We start from the raw sequence: 23,191 nt of genomic DNA, 5'->3' as shown, positions 1-23,191 counted from the left end.
CTCCACTGATAGCCCTCACCCTCAGTCTCCTGGCCCAACCTAGACTCCCACATGGAGCAGCTGGGACCCTTAGTAGCCTCCTCCAAATCTCCCTCCCGTCCCCTGCCAGAACACCAAACTTCCTCTAGTCGCCTCTCAGGGCTGGCTTTTGGCACATTCCAGGCTATATGGTTCCTGACTCCTGCCCACCCCGAAACCATCCTGTACCTAGCTCTTCCAGACCCTCCTTCTGGTCACTTCCAGAGCAGTCAGTTCAGGTTCTCTGGCACCAGGATGAGGGCTGGAGAAGGTAGGGAGAAGTAGGTCCACACATCCACAGATTGATAAGTTTCCAGGGGATGGTACAGCCCAGCCTCCGGTCTTGTCCCCAGGGTCCTGGGACCTTACCCACAGTTCTTTTTCACTACTTTCCTCCTGGAGTGGAAGCCACAAGGCCTCGCTTTTCCATGGGAATCAAAAGATGTGTGAGATCTAGCGTTTTGCCGGTCCCAACCCTCTTGTACTGTCCCACCCTGTTCTGTAGAGGCAAGAGGCCCTCCTTCCACACCCAGAGGCCACTCACTGTTTCAGTAAGTCCTGTGGTTCATCATCCTCATCAGAAAATAGGAAGATGCCTCCAGATGTGTAGAAGCCTATGATGGCATCACATGTGATGTACGTGGACAGGAGCTGTGTATGGTATCTAGTGTGCAGGTCCAACTCTCTGTCTAGTATTGAGGCCCGGGGATTGTGTCTGCTTCATTCACTGAGTTATGTTAAGTATCTCAAAAACTGGCTGCATGTAGTAGGTGCTTGATCTGCATTTTTGAATGAATGATCTCCAAGCACAAGCATCCCAGATATCTGGGTGGTCCTGGGGCCCCTCTGCTGCTTCCAGAGATCCCTCATCTGGCAACACCAAGGACAAGGATCAGATCAGCTAGAAGAAATCTCAGTCTCCTTGACAAATGGAAAAACGGGGTGCTTTCCACGTGCTTTTCCACACTGAGAAGGGCCAGAGGTTATTGAGGGGTGAGGCGGATGTGTTTTAATGGGGGAGGGAGAAAAAATAAAGATGGACAACCATAAACATGGATGGACCTAGGGGGTTTCACTTATATGTGGAGTCTAAAAAACAAAACAAATAAGAAAACATACAAAACAGAAACAGAGTCACAGATACAGAGGACAAGTATGTCGTTGCCAGAGGGGAGAAAAGTGGAGGGAGAAGTAGGTGAGGGCAGTTAAGAGGTACAGACTTCCAGTTGCAAAATAAATGAGTCACGGGTATGAAATGTACAGTGTGGGGAATAAAGTCAATAACTATGTAATATCTTTGTATGGTGACAGATCTTAATAGGCTTGTGATAATTTTGAAATGTGTAAAAATGCCAAATCACTACATTGTGTAACAGGAACTAACATAGTATGGTAGGCCATTTATACTTCAAAAACAAATGAACAAACTTATAGAAGAAGAGATTAGGTTTGTGGTTACCAGAGGTGAGGGTTGGGGAGGGGAAATTGGATGGAGGCAATCAAAAAGTAGGAACTTCTAGTTATAAGATAAATAAGGATGAGGATCTGTATATTTTGTATCTGTATCGGGTGATAGATGTTCACTAAACTTTGGTAGTCTTTTCATGATGTATGTAAGTCAGATCATTATGGTGTGGACCTTAAATTTAAACAGTCCTGTATGGCAATTACATCTCAGTAAAACTGGGGAAAAAAAGATGAATAACCATAGTGTGACTGGAAGCCCTTTCTGAGAGCTAGGTACCAGGTGAGCACCTGCCATGGGTGATCCATTAATGCCCACAAGAACCCTTTGAAGTTTATCCTTTACCATCCACTTTTTAGAGGAGCAAACTAAGGCTCCGATACATATGGTGACATTCCCAAAACATACAGTCGGCAGTGGGCAGAACCACTACTGTGCCAAAGAGGCTGGGGACGCTCACCTCGTGAGCAGCTGGTCTAGGACCTGTTGGCCTGTGGTGAAGGCCGGCTATGTGAAAAGGAAGGTGGTGATGGAGATACTTCTACCTGGAAAGGCTGGTACCATGGACCCTGGCAGCTTCTCCATTGCACCTTCCTGGGGGGTGCTTACATCCTGTAGGCATTCTTTAGGTTAAAAGTGAACTCATCTTCATACTGGATGGGGCAAGGAGGGACATACAGTCAGTAGCATCACCTTGAACTCCTAGGGAGGATTGGGGTCTGGAGCTCACCCAGGAGATCCCAGCCCCTCAGGGCCATGTGCAATGGGAGGGACAGGAGTGCCCTCGCTGAAGAAAGTTCTGGCCTTTAAAAATGAGTTTGGTGGTGGGGATGGGGGTGCATGCTTAGACACTTGTTACTATCTGGGCATGTTTTTAGCTGTGGAACACCTGACCTCCCTGTATTAATAGTCTTTATTAAGAGAATTATCCCAGTGAGTTCTCAACAAGCATCCCCATTATAGGGATGAAAACACAGAGGCTTAGGCATGTCAGATGGCTGCTCATGCAGGTCAGAACCCAGAACCTTCCAAGTCTAGGGCTGCATGAAATTTTATCTAAGCTACAGTGGCTTGATCTGCCCCTCACCCAGAGGGAATGGGTCTGGGGAAAACTTATTCCTCCCAAGTTTGGAAACAGTGTGCAGGGCAGACAGACTATGAGAGCCCTGCTTACTTCAAAAAGAAGACACTGAGTTTTCTTTCTTTCTTTCTTTTCTCTTTCTTTTTGCATTAAACGGAGTTTTGGGAACCTCATTTTGGAGATCCCAGATTTAGCAAAAGGACAAAATACAAAGATACTCATTGACTAGTGTAAAGTGGGAACAAATTGTCTCTAATTGCCTAGTGTATAGTGGAGACACATTTTTTTCTGTAATACCCTGTGGCTATGTGAAGAGTGACTCTCTCCCCTCTGATGCAGCTGGTGGGGTGAGTGGAGGTCCAGATTTCCTTTGGGAGTGGGACTGTGGGCCACTCTAGTGGGAAGACTCTGGGAGGGCCCTGGGGGGAGAGGGGTTCTGAGATGAGATTCTGCGATACCCGGTCTTTTCGGGCTCTCGGGTGTTGGGACCCCTCTGTGCTGAGTCTGACCTCAGACCTGCCCTGGTCATTGTTGGTGGCCTGATGCATCTGCCCCCTGCCAGTGAAATGGAGAAGGTAAACCCATTGACCAGCTCCTCAACAATCTCCTGGGTGGAACTCTGTGAAGGCAGTGCTCAAGTAGCCAGGCCAAGAGGCATCATGGACCTGCCTGGACCTTGCTAGAGGGGGAAAGCTGTGGAGAATTCCAACCTTCATACATTGCTGGTGGGGAGGTAAAGTGATGGAGCACGTATGGAAAACAGCTCAGTAGTTCCTCAAAACTTAAACATGGAGTTACTCTATGACCCTACAATACTCTTACGTATATGCCGAAGAGAACTGAAAACATAAGTTTACATAAAAACTTGTACAGTCATGATCATAACAGCATTATTAATAACAGCTAAAAAGGGGAGACAACTCAGTGTCTATCAATGGATGGGCAGATAAACAAAAAGTGGAATAGCTGTACGATGGAACATTATTCAGTCATCAAAAGGAATGAAGTACTGATACATGCTACCACGTGGATGAATCTTGAAAACATTATGATAAGTGATAGAAGTCAGTCCCCAAAGACCACGTAGTGTACGATTCCATTTATACGAAAATATCCAGGATAGGCAGATTCACAGAGATTCAGTCATTATTGATTGCTAGGGACTGGGGGTGAGGGAAGAATGAGGAGTGACTGCTCATGGGTACGAGATTTCTTTTTGGGGTCATGGAAGTGTTCCACCATTAGATAGTGGCATGGGGGCACCACTCTATGAATATGCCACTGAATTACACACGTCAAAAGTACATTGTACGGTATGTGAATCATATCTCAATAGGTATGTACAATATTTAAATTGCCTTGTGTGGTTAGTGGCTACATTGTTGGACAGCACGGTTACACTGCTGGGTTCTGAGTCAGCTAGTTGTAACTCCCCGTCTCCCACGCATCCTACCTTCAGTAGCTGATGTCTTTGGATATGAATGCTACACTATATTCCATGGCTCCCAGCACCAGGCACCTCCATGTCTGCTGAGGTTTACACAGGCTCTCTTCAGTATCTAAGCCAGTTGTGCTCACTGGTTTAGGAACAAGCTGGTTTTTAGGGAACAGCTGTATATTCCTAGGACTCTCTTCCATAATAGCTAGGAACTGAGAGACTGTGGCATGTGGACACTTTACTTAACAGACAATGGAAGTCTCCAGAGTGATTAGACCCTGCACTGGAACTTATCTGAATGCTAAAACTTGACAGTAAGAAAAATGACTCTTGATATTGCTGTTTGAGAAGGGCTAGTTGAGTTGAAAGACAGGTTGTTTCCTTGGTGAGAATCCCTAATCCAGTGGCATCAAAGAATTTTTAGCCACTGAGCACACTTCCTCATCTATTGATACTTTTTCTTGTTTCACCGAGCACTAGCCTAGGTATGTACAGCAGAGTATACCCTGTTCCAGGGTATGGCTTAGCTATGTGGCCCTGGGCTAGGTACTGACCCTCTCTGTACCTTTTATTTTGTAAAGTGGGAATAAGAACCTGTCTTCATGAATTGTTACAAAAAGTCACTCTCTGACTACCCGGTGTCCATAGGTCAGTCACTACATGGGAACAGAGTGAACACAGAACTCCATTCTTACTGAATCCTCAATACTTCCCTTGTTCCGCTGGTGTTTGGTGGTGCTTGGTTGGGCTGTGTCCTGGGAATAGAGTAAGTTGGCAACAGCGCATTTCAGCTGGATGTGCAGGGGGGCTGGGACTGCTTATTTCTTTGTCTCATGTCTCTACTTCTAGAGTACAGAGGTATCAAAATCCCTGTCAGGGGAAGACTTTAACAAGTCATTTCAGCCAGTCTACTTACCCCTGGCAATGTGGCCTGGGCTGGGTTTTTTAAGTGGGCTACAGAAGACCCTCCATCTGCCTGTACACCTTGAATTCTTTCATGTCTGTCTGTCCAGCTCTCCACCAAGCATTAAGAGAGTTCACTAGGATGTGAGGAGGAGACGGCACCTTTCTGGGGCATAGCTGTCAAGTGCAGGCTCTGACCTCCCCATCCCTTCTCCGCGTAGCCCCCAAAGGATGAGCTTTCTAAAGCAGTACTTTGAGTGTGTCGTGTTCCTCCACAAACCATTTCGGTGCCCGAGAAAGTCCCTGCTCACATCTTTAGCCACGACTGTCACCTCTCCCATGTCAAAGTGTATGCTCCAGCCACACCAGACTTCTTACAGCTTCCCCAAATATGCCTTGTTTTCTCTCTCTTTTCCATTAGAGACACATGCAGCACAACTCCCCATCTCTTCCTTTAGTTAAGGTCCTGTTCTTCAGAGCTCAGTTTCTTCTTCATTTCCTCCAGAAAACTTTCCAAACCAGGGTTGTGTACCCCTCCGTGGGGTTCCCACAGGCTCTTGAAATTCTCTTATGTAGCAATTATCACAGTATATCATTAGTGCCTATTTACTTTCATGAAGTATTTCTTGAATGAATCAATCAATCAATGGATGACTCATAACTAGGGGCCTAAGACGTAAACCCAGATTCCTTCACATTTTGGGTTGGAAAAAAATTGCCAGGTAAAATTAACCACTCCCACGAATGAAATTACTGCTCACTGCATGACCACAGGCACACTGCTTCCCTTTCTGAGCTTCTATCCTAGGCAGCTAGGGCACCGAAACTGCATTTTCTCTTCCTGCCTTCTGTTGGATAACACACTACCATGGGTCATCAACATGGGCTTTCAGAAAGCACCCTTTTTTGTTTTCCTCCAGAGCCTTTGTCCATTACACTGCTACCCAGAAGCCCCATCCTTCTTTGTAGACCAATCTTTTTTGGCCATGAACCTTGTCTTCACCCCACGTCATGCTTGTAACATGCACGTCCACCATGTAGTCAGTGGCACCCAGTCAGTAGGATGGACGTTCAGAGCCTTGTCTAGAAACACTTGCTTTACCACTATGGGGTCCAGATTGAAAGAGAATAGTGCCTTGATGATGACCAACATGGAGCCCAAACTAAGTACAGAGAAGATGGAAACTCAGCCAGCACCATCTCCTGAGTTCCTGCCTTACAGAGCCGAAGACCTAGGGGAAAGCAGTGAGGAATTACCTGGTTGCTTCTCCTTGCAGGTTAGAGAAGAGACTCTGACAAAAAAGGGAAGGCTTCTGGGAGTTGGGAATAGAAGCAGGAACCTGGATGTATTTTCACCATTATCATCCTGGTGTGTAAGAGAAACTCAGTGATTACTTTTTAAAAAAACTTTACTGAAGTATAGTTGATTTACAATGTTGTGTTAATTTCTGCTATACAGCAAAGTGATTCAGTTATACATATACATACATTCTTTTCCATTGTGGTTTATCAGAGGATATTGAATATATTTCTCTGTGCTATACAGTAGGACCTTGTTGTTTATCCATTCTATATATACCAGTTTGCACCTGCTAATCCCAAACTCCCAATCCAACCCTCTCCCACTTTGACAATCATGTTTGTTCTCTATGTCTGTGAGTCTGTTTCCGTTTTGTAGAGAAGTTTGTTTGTGTCATATTTTAGATTCCACGTATAAGTGATGTCATATGGTATTTGTCTTTCTCTTTCTGACTTCCTTCACTTAGTATGATAATCCCTAGGTCCATGTTGCTGCAAATGGCATTATTTCATTCTTTTCTATGGCTGCGTAGTATTCCATTGTATATATGTACCACATCTTTATCCATTCATCTGTCAGTGGACATTTAGCTCATTTCCATGTCCTAGCTATTGTAAATAGTGCTGCTATGAACATTGGGGTGCATGTGTCTTTTTTATTATAGTATTGTCTGGGTATATGCCCAGGAGTGGGATTGCTGGATCGTATGGCAACTCTAGTTTTAGTTTTTTGAGGAACCTCCATGCTGTTTTCCATAGCATCTGCTCTGACTTACATTCCCACCAACGGTGTAGGAGGGTTCCCTTTTCTCCGCACCCTCTCCAGCATTTGTTATTTGTGGACTTTTTAATGATAGCCATTCTGACCATGTCAATGACCTCTGATTCAAGGATGTGCCACGGGAAGGAGCTCAGAGCCACAAGCCACCAGCTCAGCCATGCTTCCAATCTCCTTAATTTAGGCTAAGTCGGTGACAAGCCTGGAGCAAAATATGTCCGTCTTGTAGCTGACTGCCTTTGTAGACTTTAATGACCTAGAATAAAATGTAAGGAAAGTGGATGACATAGCAGTGCCTTAGAGCTGGAGGGGGCCACTGAAGCCAGTGAAAGAATATAGGCATGGAGCATGAGAGACCAGAGTTCAAATCCTGGCTCTGCCCTTATCTCACTGCGTGACCATAGGCACACTGCTTCCCTTCCTGAGCTTCTAGCCTAGGCAGCTAGGGCACTGAAACTGGAGTCTGAGAGAACTCTGAACATGTAGGTAATGTGAAGAGTTGAAACAATCATTTAATAGAGGGAAGTCATATGGAGAAATGAGAGGGGTACCCAGGGCAAGGAAAGATGGGATGATTCCCTTTTTTCCACACCTCTCCAGCATTAAAAAAAATTTTTTTATTTTATATGGGGGAATAGTTGATTAACAATGTTGTTAGTTTCAGGTGTACAGCAAATGATTCAGTTTTACATATACATGTATCTATTTTTTTTCAAATTCTTTCATACCCTCTCCAGCATTGGTTATTTGTAGACTTCTTAATTATGGCCATTCTGACCAGTGTGAAGTGGTACCTCATTGTAGTTTTTTTTTTTTTTTTGCGGTACGCGGGCCTCTCCCATTGCGGAGCACAGGTTCTGGATGCGCAGGCTCAGCGGCCATGGCTCACGGGCCCAGCTGCTCCGCGACACGTGGGATCTTCCCGGACCGGGGCACGAACCCATGTCCCCTGCTTTGGCAGGCGGACTCTCAACCACTGTGCCACCAGGGAAGCCCCTCATTGTAGTTTTGATTCGCATTTCTCTAATAATTAGTGATGATCACATGGCAACTCTAGTTTTTTTGAGGAACATCCATACCATTTTCTGTAGTGGCTGCACCAGTTTACATTCCCACCAGTTTAACTTCTTGTCTTAGATGTCCTTCATGTTGACTGAAAAAAAAATGCACAACATATGAGCTGTGAGGTGAGTTTTTTCAGGGTGTTACTGAGGACTGTGGCCCAGGAGACAGCCTCTCAGTTAGCTCTGAGGAACTGCTCTGAAGAGGTAGCAGAGGAGCCAGGATATATATATATGAATTTTGGCTAAGGGATGCCTGCAGTCAAGATCTTGGTGAAAAGTTACTGCTAGTCATTACAGGGTTTCCTGGGAATGCAAAGTTTGGTCCATGAACTAGAACATAATAGGTATGCAACAAAATTTATTTTTGCTTTTGTTTCCCTTGCCTGAGGGGACAGATCCAAAAATATATTGCTAAGACCTTTGTCAAAGAGTGTACTGCCTACGTTTTCTTCTAGGATTTTTATGGTTTCAGCTCTTACATTTAGGTCTTTAATCCATTCTGAATTTGTTTTTTGTATATGGTGCGAGAAAATTTCTAAGTTCATTCTTTTACCTCTAACTGTCCAGTTTTCCCAATACCACTTAATAAAGAGACTGTCTTTTCCCCATTGTATTTTCTTGCTTCCTTTGTCATAGATTATTTACTGTATGTACATGGGTTTATTTCTGGGCTCTCTATTCTGTTCCATTGATTTATGTGTCTGTTTTTGTGCCAGGACCATACCATTTTGCTTAGCATAGCTTCATAGTATAATCTGAAGTCGGGGAGCATAATACCTCTGGCTTTGTTCTTTTTTTCTCAAAATTTCTCTGGCTATTTAGGGTTTTTGTGGTTCCTTACAAATTTTAGGATCATTTGTTCTAGTTCTGTGAAAAATGTCGTGGCTATTTTGATAGAAATTGCATTAAATCTGTAGATTGCTTTGGGCACTATGAACATTTTAACAATATTAATTCTTCCAATCTGTGAACATAGGATATTTTTCCATATATTTGCATCATCTTCAGTTTCCTTCATCAGTGTCTTAGAGTTGTCAGAGTATGTGTATTTCACTCCTTTGGCTAAATTTATTCCTTTTTGGTGTGATTATAAATGAGATCTTTTTTGTGATTTCTCTTTCTGATAGTTCATTATTAGTGTATGGAAATGCATCATATTTCTGTATATTAATCTTTTATCTTTCAACTTAACTGAATCCAGTACTTGTACTTTATTTAACTTATTAATTTATTTGATAATAAGTTTATAAAATTTAATAAATAAAATAAATATAAAAATTTAAAATTATTTAATAATAAATTTATATTTAATAATAAATTTATTTGTTCAATAAAGTACTATTACTTTATTAGTATGAACAGTTTTTTTGTGGCATGTTTAGGGTTTTCTACATATAGTATCATGTCATCTGCAAATAGTGACAGTTTTACTTCTTCTCTTCCAATTTAGATGCCTTTTGTTTTTTTCTTGTCTGACTGTCACAGCTAGGACTTCTAGTACTATGTTAAATAGAAATGGTGAGAATGGGCATTCTTGCTTTGTTCCTGATCTTAGAGAAAAAGCTTTTAGCTTTTCACCATTGAGTATGATGTTAGCTCTTGCTTTTTCATGAATAGCCTTTATTGTGTTGAGATATGTTCTGTTCATACCAACTTTGTTGAGAGTTTTTATCATGAATGGAAGTTGAATTTTGTCAAATGACCTCTGTGTCTGTTGAGATGATCATGTGATTTTAGTCCTTCATTTTATTAATGTGGTGTATCACATTGATAGATTAGTGAATATTGAACCATCCTTGCATCCCTGGAATAGAAATCCAACTTGATCATGGTGTGTGATCCTTTTTATGTATTATTGAATTTGGTTTGCTAATATCTTGTTGAGGATTTTTGCATCTATATTCATCAGAGATATTGGCCTGAAATTTTCTTTCTTTGTAATGTCTTTGTCTGGTTTTGGTGAGACCTTCCCTGAAATCCCCATATATGGCTTTTCTTCCTACACACAATCAGTCTGTGTTTTTCTTATCTAACTCGTGGTTCTGATCTAAATTATGTGTTAGCTTACTTGTACATTTTCTGTCTCCCTCTGTGTATTAGAGTAGAAGCAGGCTGTGCATTGCACAGTTCAGGTGGCCTTGTTGCATTGTGGTCTCTGTGAACGGTGCCTTCCTAGTCCCCAAAACGGTGCCTGGCATAGAGCGAGTGCTCCAAAAATATTTTTTGAAAAAAATAACTCTTTAATATAATTGTATTAAGAGGCTAAGGAAGCTAGTGAATTTTATTTTAGCCATAATCCTTTCCATTTCTATTGCTTTGCTCATTTCTTGGAATTAGAACACAGCTCTACATTGAAAACACAGTGGAAATTTCTAATATAAGTTACAAAGAAAAAAATCAATCATTTAACTAAATTGCTTAAGAATGATGTGCTCTTGTTACTGATGTTTTAGTTTAATATTAATGATTACAGTCAGAATGTATTTCTTTATTTTTGCCATTAACATTTGGATCTGTTCTTGTGTATTAATCATAAATAACTAATGTGCTACCAGTATGGGATATTACCCATCTTTATAAATCTTTTGGGATAAGACCACTTTGCTAGGTGGATTAGATTTCATAATAATTTATATGAGTCTTTGAACTGAAAAATATTTCTCCTTGTCAAACACTAATATGTTGATGAAAAGTAATACCACATTTTATTTAAAAGGAAGTTGAACCTTTTCTTCCAAAGTTTCAAGCAAACAAAATAATATAGTTAAATGAAGAAAATCTGGATCTGCAAACAATTTTAAAAGACCAACATTATGAAATTTAAGATATATTCTCTATCATGTAGTATATATTTATTCAATCTTAGCATAAAGATCCTGCATAAAATCATTTCATTTTCAATTTTCTAAATGCTACAGGGTTTTTTTTTTTTTTTTTTTATTCTGACCCATCTTTGGATTCAGGGATGAATAGACATGAGTGTTTTGGTCAAATTAGGTTAACTTGCCCTATCTGATTAGTAGTTGATTCTATGTATGTACATTTTGTTCCCTGGAATTGATAAGAACCACACACACACAAAAAAAGCCAACCCCTTTTCCTTCCAAACCCATCTACAAAATACAAATGCTGCAGTTAGTGTATTTTTTAAAAGAAGACATTTTATTACACCACAGCATTTCCTTTTTTTTCTCTGTGGTATCATTTGAAGTCTGCTTTTTAAAACAGAAGTTGAACAAATGAATCCTTCTGTCCTCACTTTCAGTTGTCAGCAGTGCTTCAGTGTGAGATGAAATAAATTGCCAAGCCCTTTCATCTTCTATAATCAGCACTGCACAGCTGAGTACACCCACAGCCCTGCATGCTGCCTCTGCCAGCGCTTATTCTATGTGAAATGGGAAGTCTTTGTTAGTGCCACATTTTCAACGCTCGACACAGGAGAGGGTTTATTTTGGTTCTCTCTTTCCTTTCTTGCTGCCTTGTGTCTTCCACCTCCTTTCTCTCTGCATGCACAACTAACGTGCGTCCATTTTCTGTCGGTAAAAGGTTTTTAGTGAGTAACATTATTTTTTAAAAGATGTATCTAACGTAGTTTTTTTTTTTCCCACCCTGCCACACAATCATGGTTAGCATCATTAATGGAGTGGTATTTATAGCGATGAAATTTACAAATTGAAAATTGCTTGGAGGAGCCTTAAACCATACCTTTACCATGTAAAAGTTCTATGTTTTTAAAAAGCACAGCAGCAACATATTATAACACCAAGGCAGGACATGCAGGAGGATTTACTCGCTGAAGTCTAGACGGTATCTTACAGCACCCAAACTATGTGGGAGTCTATTGGGGAACAGAGCAGAGGCTAACAGCTTGATGGAGGGACTAGAGACAAATACCTTCCAGTTTTGGGGGATTATTTGTTTGTTTTGCCTTGAACCAGTTCCTTTTTTTTTTTTTTAACATGTTTTATTAGAGTGTAATTGCTTTACAATGGTGTGTTAGTTTCTGCTTTATAACAAAGTGAATCAGCTATACATATACATATATCCCCATATCTCCTCCCTCTTGCGTCTGCCTCCCACCCTCCCTATCCTTTTAAGACTGTTCTTCCTCTACTCCATATGCTTCTGCTGGCGTCATCAGTAGCTGATTCCTGCTTCTTCTTCTCTTCCTCCTCCTCTTCCTGCCACTTGGCAGCAGTGCTGATGCTTGCTGAGTGGTTACTAGACATCAGGCACTGTTCTAAATGCCTTCTATTCTTACGCATTTGTTACATGTATTAATTTAGCTATTTGCGCAACAAAATGATGATAGGGACACTTAATCGGCTCCATTCTCTGGATGAGGAAACCAAGGCACAGGTTGACTAAACAATTTGTCTAATGTCACTCACCTGTTAAGTGGTGGAACTGAGATCCAAACCTGGGTAATGTGTTGCCAGACTTTGGCTTTTATCTGCTACACTCTAGTGCAGCTCTCAGGGTGGGCAGATGACTTGTACTCCAGCCCCCTGGACACAGAGATTAGTTCAGGGCTGGGCGTACAGCCCAAGAGAAGGGAAATGGTGCAGATAGAGAGGTGCGCATGCTGTCTTCCTGCAGCAGTTACACAGCCAGCAGGATGGGCCTCTTGGCCTGATAGGAGACATCACACATGCCAAGATGGAACTCTAATGATACTTACTGAATTCTGGTCCAGCTGCCCCTGAATTCAATTTACCTCAGGATGTTTTTGTTCTTGGCTTTAATGGGAGCCAAGAAATTTCTTTTGTTTGTGCAAGCCAACTACATTTGGATTTCTCTCGCCAAGAGAACAAAGGTTATTGAGATACAGAGGGAAAAAGCAGAATTTCCAAAAATTCCCAAGTAATGCTGGATGTTCCCCATCTACCTGCTGTGGCCCCCCAGGGTCATTTCAAATCCAAATAGACTCTTAAAAACAGTAGGGGTCCACTCAGCCAAGCCACTCAATTCTTAAAAAGAGGCTTTTTAAAATAAGAGGATATGCTGGTCTGGAAATGTGTATTGATCTTTTAATTTGACCTTATAAATTTAAATTTTATCTCAAGTGGAAAAGAATTAATGTTTTCTGATAAGAGAGACCAACAATACTGTGAAAACCAATTAAAACAGCAACAGGTCAGACAAAGCAATTCCCAGGGAACATCTTTCTCTGGAGGGCTGGTGGACATCAACAGAAGGAAAGTTATTTCTCCTTGGGCTTTCATTCAAATTAGCTCTTTTCTCAAGACCAAACTCGCCCTATTTTTTAGTAACTCTATCAGTATGCCAATGAGGTATGTTGGAAGTTTGAAATGGAGGTCTCTCATGGTTTCCTCTTAGTATTCCACCTCAGAATGCTCCCAGTTGGAATTACGGAATGCTCCCAGGCCAGAATGACGACTTGTTAGCCGGAGCTTTGCAGAACTGCCTTGTTTTATGAGAAGAGACTGTTGTATTCATGCCTTATTCCAGCACCAAACATAGTGCCTTGTACACCTCAGCAGCTAACACTGATGTGATGATTAATTTTGTGTGTCAACTTGAATAAGGCATGGGGTGCCCAGATTAAACATTATTTCTGGGTGTGTCTGGGAAGGTGTTTCTGGATGAGATTAGCATTTGAATTGGTGGATTTAGTAAAGTAGATGGCCCTTTCCAAAGTGTGTGGGTATCATCCAATCCATTGAGGGCCTGAATAGATCAAAAGGTGGAGGAAGGAGGAATCTACCCGTTTTTTCCTGCCTCACTGCTTGAACTAGGTATCTCATCTTATCCTGCCCTTGGACTGTGGTTTATACCATCGGCTCCCCTGGTTATCAGTCCTCAGCCTTGTACTGAATCACACCATTGGCTTTCTTAGGTTCCCAGCTTGCAGATGGCAGATCATGGAACTTCTCAGCTTCCGTAATCACATGAGCCTTCATAATAAATCTCCATTGCTCTCTCTCTCCCTCTCTCCCTATATATATCTAAATGGATATCTATAGCTATAGTTTTTTTTTCTCTTGAGAGTCCAGACTAATATAATTTATTAGGCACTTCCTACATCAGGAATTTTTAAAGAACTTCATGCACATCATTTTGTTTAAACTTATTTTATCCTTTGAGTGGGTACTGTTATTATCATCCCCATTTTGCAGATGCGGAAACTGAGGCACAGAGCTGTTCAGTAACTTTAACAGGCACCCAGGTGTGAAGTGGTAAAGCGAGGATTCAACCCAGCAGGTAGCTCCCAAGGTCACACTGTTAACCTTTGTGTGATGCTGACTCCTCTTGTAGAACATGCTTAATAAATGTTTGTGGAATTGAACTGGAATTGTTGAATTTACCATGTGCCTTGCTTAGTAGGAAAACAGGCTTTTTGTGTTATGAAAAATAAATTGCAACCCCAGGTTATAAGAAGTAGCCACAGTCACAATTCCTCAGTCCTCCTGAGGCTTTGATTACCTTAAGATAACTCCAATCTGCAGAATTACTTTACTGTCGTCAGCATACACAATTAAATATTTATTAGGAAAATTAATATATTTAAATTTGTTTAAAATTAAGCTGACCACTAATAGCTCTGCTCATCAGTAAAGGCATTGTATTTTATGCTACAGCTTAAGAACATTTTAATGGCCGATGAAATTGCAAATTACCAAATGCCTACTATTGACCTGTAAATTGTCTAGCTGATCTTTACATTAGAGGAAAATAATAAGTAGAACTTCCCCGGAGGTAAATTATTTACGGGGCAGGTATACTTTATACACTTATGTATATATTTAAGACATAGGTTGCTGTAGAATGAAAACCAATTTGAATTTAACTAAGTTTATGTATTTAGCTGAGTTTGAAGGAAGGGATCAAAAGATTTCACTATCTTAAAGCTGATTACAATAATGGTATTATGTGTTTCCCTATATAAATTGATTTTTATCAAGTTTTCGAAATATTTGTATCTATTTCTATTTTCTTAATATATCTATTTAGGGACAGATGTTTAATTATGCATTCCTATCACTAAAACGTGGTAGAACGGTAGGCCTTTGAATAGATCTCTGATCATTTGGAGATTAAGCATCTATTAAGACTGTTTATCTAAACTCAAATTATTCCATCAAACACTTCCTAGCTATGAGTCAAAATGGAAGAATTGCAAAAAGAAGACAGTGATTGTAAAAAGCCATTATGGTCTCTGTATATAGTTATAAAGTAATATATGGTATATTCCAAACACTCAGGGTGAAGAAGATGGCGCTCTTGAATCATGAATTTCAGATACATTTAAATATAGCAACAGCACTGTGTAGTCGGCATTAGCTGAACTTCCAATCCAGGTAGATCCATGCTGAAATTGGGTAAATCTAATATCTACTTCTGTGGATGTTTCTATGAATTTTAAAAATCAGACAAAATATGCGTTATTTTAATCTGGCTAAGTGTATTTGCTCTGGAAATTCTGTGATCATTTGTATAACTCTTTTAAACCCAATTGACTAGACGTTATAAAATGGCAGTTCTGTGCAAGATCATGTGCTTTGTGCTGTGGATGGTAGAACGATCATCAGATATGAACCTTATCTTTAGGGGCTTAATCAAAGGGGACAGACAGGCAAAACCTTAACCATGAAATGTGTATGTGCTATCAAAGAGGTCAGAAGTCTATTACGAATAAAGCAGAGGCAGAGAGTAATTCTTCTGATTGTGTGGAGGAAGTATGGCTTCAGGAAAGTAGCTGAATTTGGGGTAGACATAAATTTTGACATGGAAAGGGATGGTGGTGAAGACTTACCGTGAATGTGACATTTTTTCATGTGAACTCCCCAAATCTTCTAGAGATGAGGAGGGGACACGTAGTGTACAGAATAATAAGAGTCTGGACTATTGTAGGAGGCTCATATACCAGCAATTTCTGTTTGTGTGACCTTCCCATATTTACTATGTGGCTTCTTTCTATGACTTCTTTAAATCATAGTAAATACATTTTGTTTTACTTGGCTTCCCAGTGCCTCTGAGCTTCCTCTTCTGATTTACAACATGGATGTGAAACACTTAGTCAATATCACAGAGAAACAGCCTGCCATTATTAACTCACAGCCTAGGCTTTACTCTCCTATCAAGGCTTGGCTTGGCTTGGCTTTCCTGGCAGACATAACTCAATAAGGCAGGGGCCACTTGTGGCTTACTTGTTAACACCATAGAAGTAGCTAGTATTGGAGGCTCACAGATTGAGACCCAAGCTGGATACGGTCCAAGCTCCCAAAACCAGGATTATTCCCTTCAGACTCACCAGCTCTTCTCCCCTAACTGGCTGTGGTATGTTAGTGAGTCAGCGGATAAAGGGGTGTTGGAGGTATAATCCACTCTGACGCTGAAAGGACACACTGTGACCGTATCCACTTTCTCCTTGTGCTGAAGATGTGCTCCATTACAACAGTGTATTTTGATTCAGCTGTTTTTTAAAGATGGCCTTTGTCTATTAGTAGCATCTACACCATCTCTTGGTTTAGTAGACCAGGGAGCCCAACATTTGTATTTAACCTACAGTTATTAACCTACAGCTGTAAATACCTATTAGGTCATTACAGTGCTAATTTAATTTCTTATGAATGAGAAACTCTGAGTATGAAAATTGAAATTATTTCTAGAAGGTTGGCCAGGTGCAGCCACATTCCTTGATCTTGGTTATTTCCACCTCCCTGGCCCTTTAGTCCTCACAGTTTTAGGTCCATAAAAGCTCAGTAATCTTTGAAGACTTTTCTGACAGAAAATTTGTTCTGTTAGAATTGTGTTATTAAATTTCTCACATAAACAAACATTACATTATAAGAACAGTTGTTTCCAGTGACAAATTAGGGGGGTTCAGGCTTATGATCACTACATTTTTTTCCACTGTGATGCCTTCAATAATTATTTTGTTCACTAGAAGTGAATTTTGTTATCGCCATCTAAAAGTAATATTTTTGTTCCTCAAAACAGACAACACACACACCCAGAAGCTTCCTCATTTATCCTTCATACCACTTCTTGGAAGTCGCTGGGTTTTCTCGGTCATCTTTGAATTTGACCTTATAGTTCTGCTTGTAGCTCAGTTCAACACAGAGATAAACAGAAGAATAAGATAAGTTGTTGACAACAAAGCAGTCTGCAGTAAAACAAGGTGGTAGTGTGTTCTAAATGTCATGAAATATATTTTGCTACTCAAGTGGGGCTAGATCCAAATGGGGAAAACTGTAGCATTCAAATCTCGGTATACATAAGAATCATTAGGATGTTTGTCAAGCATGAAGATTCCTGCTCTCATCTCTAATGTATCCAGTCCAGTAGATTTGGGTGGGAGGCAGGAGGCTGCACTTGAATTTTTTACAACTTTCCCAGATGGTTCTGGTACAGTTGGTTTGCAGAACACTTTGAGGAAAAACTGCAGAAGTGCCTACTCATAATTAATCAGCCTCTTAATATCCAGTTTGAGTTTTTGTTAAATTAATGCTATAGGAGAAGAGACTGTTGACTTTTGTCACTTGTAACATAGATCTAAACCTGCAGTTGAGAAAAAACACTTAAGTGCCGACCGTGTCCTATGATTTGTCCTTTCGATGCATTTATGAATCAACTGGAAGCCCTTTGAAAATTTCCAATAGGCTGTGGACCACACACTTTAAGAATCACTTTTCTCAGCTGTCTTAAAATTATGGCAGGATGCCCAGAAGCTGATATTTAACAACCATGGAAATATATCTACTTGAAATCTTACAAGTAAAAACAACTTTGGGAAGCCAGTTCCCACTTTGGTATTTGGCACTGGATGAAAGTTTCACATCCACATTGGAGATCCTCATTCACAGACAGAGACACTTCAATATTCACATTAATTTCACTTACTAAAAATAACAGCCAAAGAATGTGCAGCTGAAGTTGATCCCTGGCGGCATTTAGTTTGTTTACGCTCTGTCTTGGCTTTGCCCATTTTCCATGTCTACAGCCTTTGCACATACTTAGAGGAGCCACAGAGATTATAATCTAATTATAGGGAAGTATAAAAACAAATATCTCTGCAAGAAAATACAGAAATATTTTCAAGTCAACAAAAGCTGTAATTGCTCAAAAAAACAGCAAGTGAGTAAGCAAATACATATAAAAGTATACAATTATGTGACCTCTGATGATTTCTGTATTTCATTTTTAGAGTCTTAAAACATTTTGTATTGCAGAATTGACATACAAAAACTGTACAAATTTAAAGTATTTAAGTTTGTAAGTTTTGACATATGTGTACACCTGTGACACTACTGCCACAATTAAAGTAATAAGCATTTCCATCATTTCCAAAGTTTCTTTGTGCCCTTTTGTAATCTCCCCAGCTTCCTCCTTGTCCTCTCTTCATCCTCAAGCAGCCACTAATCTGACTCTACACTTTAGTTTATATTTTCTAAAGTTTTATATAAATGGACTCATATAATATGTACTCTTTTTTTGGTCTGACTTTATTCAGCACAGTTATTTTGAGATTCAGCCGTATTGGTGTATGTATCACTTGTACGCAATAGCACACTTTGATTGCTCTTGTCCCAACCTTTGTGCTATTTTTGTCATATAGTTTACTTTTTTTTTTGGGTGGTTGGTTTGAAACAGCTTTAGTGAGATATAGTTCACATAACATTAGATTCAACCACTTTAAGTGTACAATCCAATAGGTTTTTGTATATTCACAAAGTTGTACAACTATTGCCACGGTCAATTGTGGAACATTTCCATTCTGCTAAAAAGAAATCCTGTAACCTTTAGTTATTACCTCCTAGTGCCCCCATGCCCTCTGGCCCTACGCAACCACTAATCTACTATCTATTTTCTGTCGCTACAGACTTGCCTATTTTGGACATGTCTTTTTTTTTTTTTTTTTACATTCCTTGTTCCTTATTTTTTTAGGTTTTTAAAAAATTTTTTATTGGAGTGTAGTCGATTTACAGTGTTGTGTTACTTTCAGTTGTACAGCAAAGTGAATCAGTTATACATATATATATATATATATATATACACATAGACTCATTTTCAGTTTTTTTTTTTCTCATTGAGTAGAGTTCCCTGTGGTATACAGCAGGTTCTTATTAGTTTTCTATTTCATATATAGTAGAGTGTATATGTCAGTCCCAGTGTCCCAATTTATTCCTTCCCTCCCCATCCCCTGGTAACCGTAATTTTGTTTTCTACATCTGTGACTCTACTTCTGTTTTGTAAATAAGTTCATTAATACCAATTTTATTTTAGATTCCACATACAAGTGATGTCATATGATATTTGTCTTTCAGTGTCTGACTTACCTCACTTAGTATGACAATCTCTAGGTCTGTCCATGTTGCTGCAAATGTCATTATTTTGTTCTTTTTTATGGCTGAGTAATACTCCATTGTATACATGTACCACATTTTCTTTATCCACTCCTCTGTTGACGGGCATTTAGGTTGCTTCCATGTCCTGGCTATTGTATATAGTGTTGCAATGAACATTGGGGTGCATGTATCTTTTTGAATTATGGTTTTCTCTGGGTATATGCCCAGTGGTGGGATTGCTGGGTCATATGGTAGTTCTATTTTTAGTTTTTTAAGGAACCTCCATACTGTTCTCCATAGTGGCTCTACCAATTTACATTCCCACCAACAGTGTATGAGGGTTCCCTTTTCTCCACACCCTCTCCAGCATTTATTGTTTGTAGACTTTTTGATGGTGTCCATTCTGGCTGGTGTGAGGTGATACCTCACTGTAGTTTTGATTAGCATTTCTCTAATGATTAGTGATGTTGAGCATCTTTTCATGTGCTTTTGGGCCATCTTTTCATGTACTTTTTGGCCATCTGTATGTATTTCTCTTCTTTGGAGAAATGTCAATTTAGGTCTGCCCATTTTTTGATTGGGTTGTTTTTTTGATATTGAGCTGCATGAGCTGTTTGTATATTAATCCCTTGGTTGCTTTGTTTACAAGTATTTTCTCCCATTCGGAGGGTTGTCTTTTTTGTTTTGTTTAGTGTTTTCTTTGCTGTGCAAAAGCTTTAATTTTAATTTGTTTATTTTTGTTTTTACTTTCACTACTCTAGGAGATGGATCAAAAAAGGTCTTGCTGTGGTTTATGTCTAATTTACTTTTACATATGTTATAAACCCCACTACATTATTTTCATTTTTGTTTAAACAATTATCTGCTACAAAGATTTAAATGATAAGAAAAAGGTATAATTTACCCATTTTCAGGTTTTTAAATTTTCCCTTTAGTTTTCCTATTTGACCCATGAATTATTTAGAAGTGTGTTGTTTAGTTTCTAAATGTTTGAAGATTTAAAAATTATTTTTGTGTTATTGATTTCAAGTTTTATTCTTTGGTGGTTGGAGAATACTCACTTCACAATTTCAGTTCTTTTATATTTGTGGACCAGGATATGGTCTATCTTGGTATATATATTCCATGGATATTTGGAAAACATATGTAATCTGCTTTTGTGAGGTGTACTGCTCTATAAAGTTGTTGATTTGATCCTTTTGGTTGGTGGTGTTGAATTTGTATTCTTGCTGGTTTTCTGTGTAGCTGCTCTGTCAATTGTTGGGAGAGTAATGTTGAAATAGTCAATGTGGATTTGTCTATTTCTCCTCTTGGTTTTATCAGTTTTGTTTATATATTTTGTAACTCTGTTGCTTGGTGCATACACATTTAAGATTGCTATGTCATCTTGGTCTATTGACCCCTTTCATCATTACATAATGTTCCTAATTGGGGCTGGTGATTTTTGTTGTTTTTTGCTCTGAAGTGTACTTTATTTAATCTTAATATATCCATTCTTGCTTTGTTTTTACTAATGTTATATTTTTTTCTGTCTTTTTACTTACAGCCTGTGTCACTACATTTGTAGTGATTTTCTTATAGACAGCATATAGTTGGTTGATTTTTAAAAACAATCTACTCTGCCAATCTCTTTTAATTAACGTATTTAAATTTAATGTAATTATTGATATGTTAGGGCTTCAGTCTGCCATTTATATTTTGTTTTTATTTGTTCTCTATGTTTCATTTCTCTTCTTTCTTTTTCCTGCCTTTTTGTGGGTTATAGGAACATTTCTAAGAATTTTGTTTTGCAGTTATTTATGTTTTTGAGTGCATCTCTTTGGCTATTTTGGTGGTCTCATAGATAGATATCCATCTATATCTATATCTTTATCTATCTATCTGTATCTTATTGCAGTCTACCGGTACTGATATTTTATCATTTGGGGTGAAGTATAGAAATCTTACCTCCCTTTATGCCACTCTACTTTCCCCCATTTAGAATATAATTGTCTTAAATATTTCCTCTCTCTATATTTAGAACCACATCAAACAATGTTATGATTTTTGCTTTAGCCATGAAACACACTTTAGAAAACTCAGGAGGAGAAGCAAAATCTCTTGTATTTATCCATATTTTTGCTTACTGTGTTCTTTCTTCCTTTCTGATGTTCCAAGCTTCTGTCTTTTATTGTTTCTTTTTGTTTAGTGAATTTCTTTAAGTCGTTCTTTTAGGGCACATCTGTTGGTGACAAATTATCCTAGTTTTTCTTCACCTGAATGCTTTTATTTTATTTTCTATCTTGTGGAATATTTTACCAGGTACAGGATTCTAGGTTGACAGGTATTTTCTTTCAGCACTTGAAAAATACCATGCCACTTCCTTCTGGCTTCAGTGGTTTATGATGAGAAACCTGCTGTCATCGAATAGTTGTCCTTTATATATATTATTTTTCTCTGGTTTCTTTCAAGAATTTTTTTTTTTCCTGTGGCACGCGGGCCTCTCTCCGCTGTGGCCTCTCCCATTGTGGCGCACAGGCTCCAGACGCGCAGGCTCAGCGGCCATGGCTCACGGGCCCAGCCGCTCCGCAAGAATTTTTGTCTCTATTTTTCAGAAGTTTAATTACGATGTTTGGTTTTATCTTGTTTGGAGTTCACTCTGCTTCTTGAATCTGTGTGTTCATGTGTTTTGCCAGATTTCATAAGTTTTCAGCCATTTTTTTTTTTTTTTTTTTGAGCACTTTTTCAGTCTTGCCCTCTTTCTCCTCTCCTTCTGGGACTCAGTGACACAAGTCACTGAGGCTCTCTTCATTTTTACTTTTCAGTCTGTTTTCTCTCTGTGGCTCAGAGTGGATCATTTCAGTTGTTCTGTCTTCCAGTTCACAAGGTTCTTTTCTAAGTCCACTCCATTTTGCTGTTGAGCCCATTTACTGAGCTTTTATTTACATTATTGTATATTTCAGCTCTACATTTCTATTTGGTTCTTCTTTATATCTTCTACTTGCTGGAACTTTCTATTTTTTTTTTCCTGAAGCTTTCTGTTTTTTTCCTTTGTTTTAAGCATGTTCTTAATTGCTCTTAGACAAAGCATTTTATCAGGGCTGGTTTAAAATTTTTGCCAGAAAATTTTAACATCTCTGTTACCTTGATGTTGGCATCTGTTGACTGACATTTTTCATTGTGTTTGGATTTTCCTGGTGGGTCTCGGTGTGATGAGTGATTTTCAATTGAAACCTGGATGTTTTTGTATTATGTTATTAGACTCTGGATCTTATTTAAACTTACCATTTTATATAGCTTTCTTTCACATCACTAGGGCAGGGTGAGGGGCAACACAGCTTCATTAGGGTAGGGGTAGGAGTTTTATCTTCCCACCTGGTCTCTGGTGACATCATGGGGAGGGGAGACTTGTTACTAGTTAGTGGGGATGGAAAGACCTGGCTCCCTCCTTGGTCTTCTCTGACATGACCCCAGTAGGGGTGTTGTGGTGCCCCATTAGGGACTCATAGGGTGGAAACTCGGGCTCCCCACTGGCCCTTAGCTGTTGTGGATGGTGTGGGGCTGCGGTTCTTATTTTTCAATGTCTGGCTGGAGTGGAGAGGTTGTTGTCTCAAGTTTTCTGTCTTGTTATGCTGCCCCTCTCATGGTTCTTTGGCTAGAAAGAAGAGTCTTTTGCTGAGGATTTTTCTGTCTGCAGATACTGATATATTTGGCTTGTGCGCTTGTTCAGCACCAAATCTGGGATGTGTGAGGCAAAAAGAAAAGCCAAGGAACTCACCACCATATTGTGTCTTGGGTTCTTAGTTCCCTAGCTGATCTACTTTCTTCTCTCTGCCTTTCAGAGTCTTCTTATG

The sequence above is a fragment of the Phocoena phocoena genome, chromosome 3 (genome assembly GCF_963924675.1).
Source record: "Phocoena phocoena chromosome 3, mPhoPho1.1, whole genome shotgun sequence".
Classification (NCBI taxonomy): domain Eukaryota; kingdom Metazoa; phylum Chordata; class Mammalia; order Artiodactyla; family Phocoenidae; genus Phocoena; species Phocoena phocoena.
The sequence above is the reverse complement of the archived record's forward strand: the minus strand, read 5'-3'. Positions refer to the sequence as shown.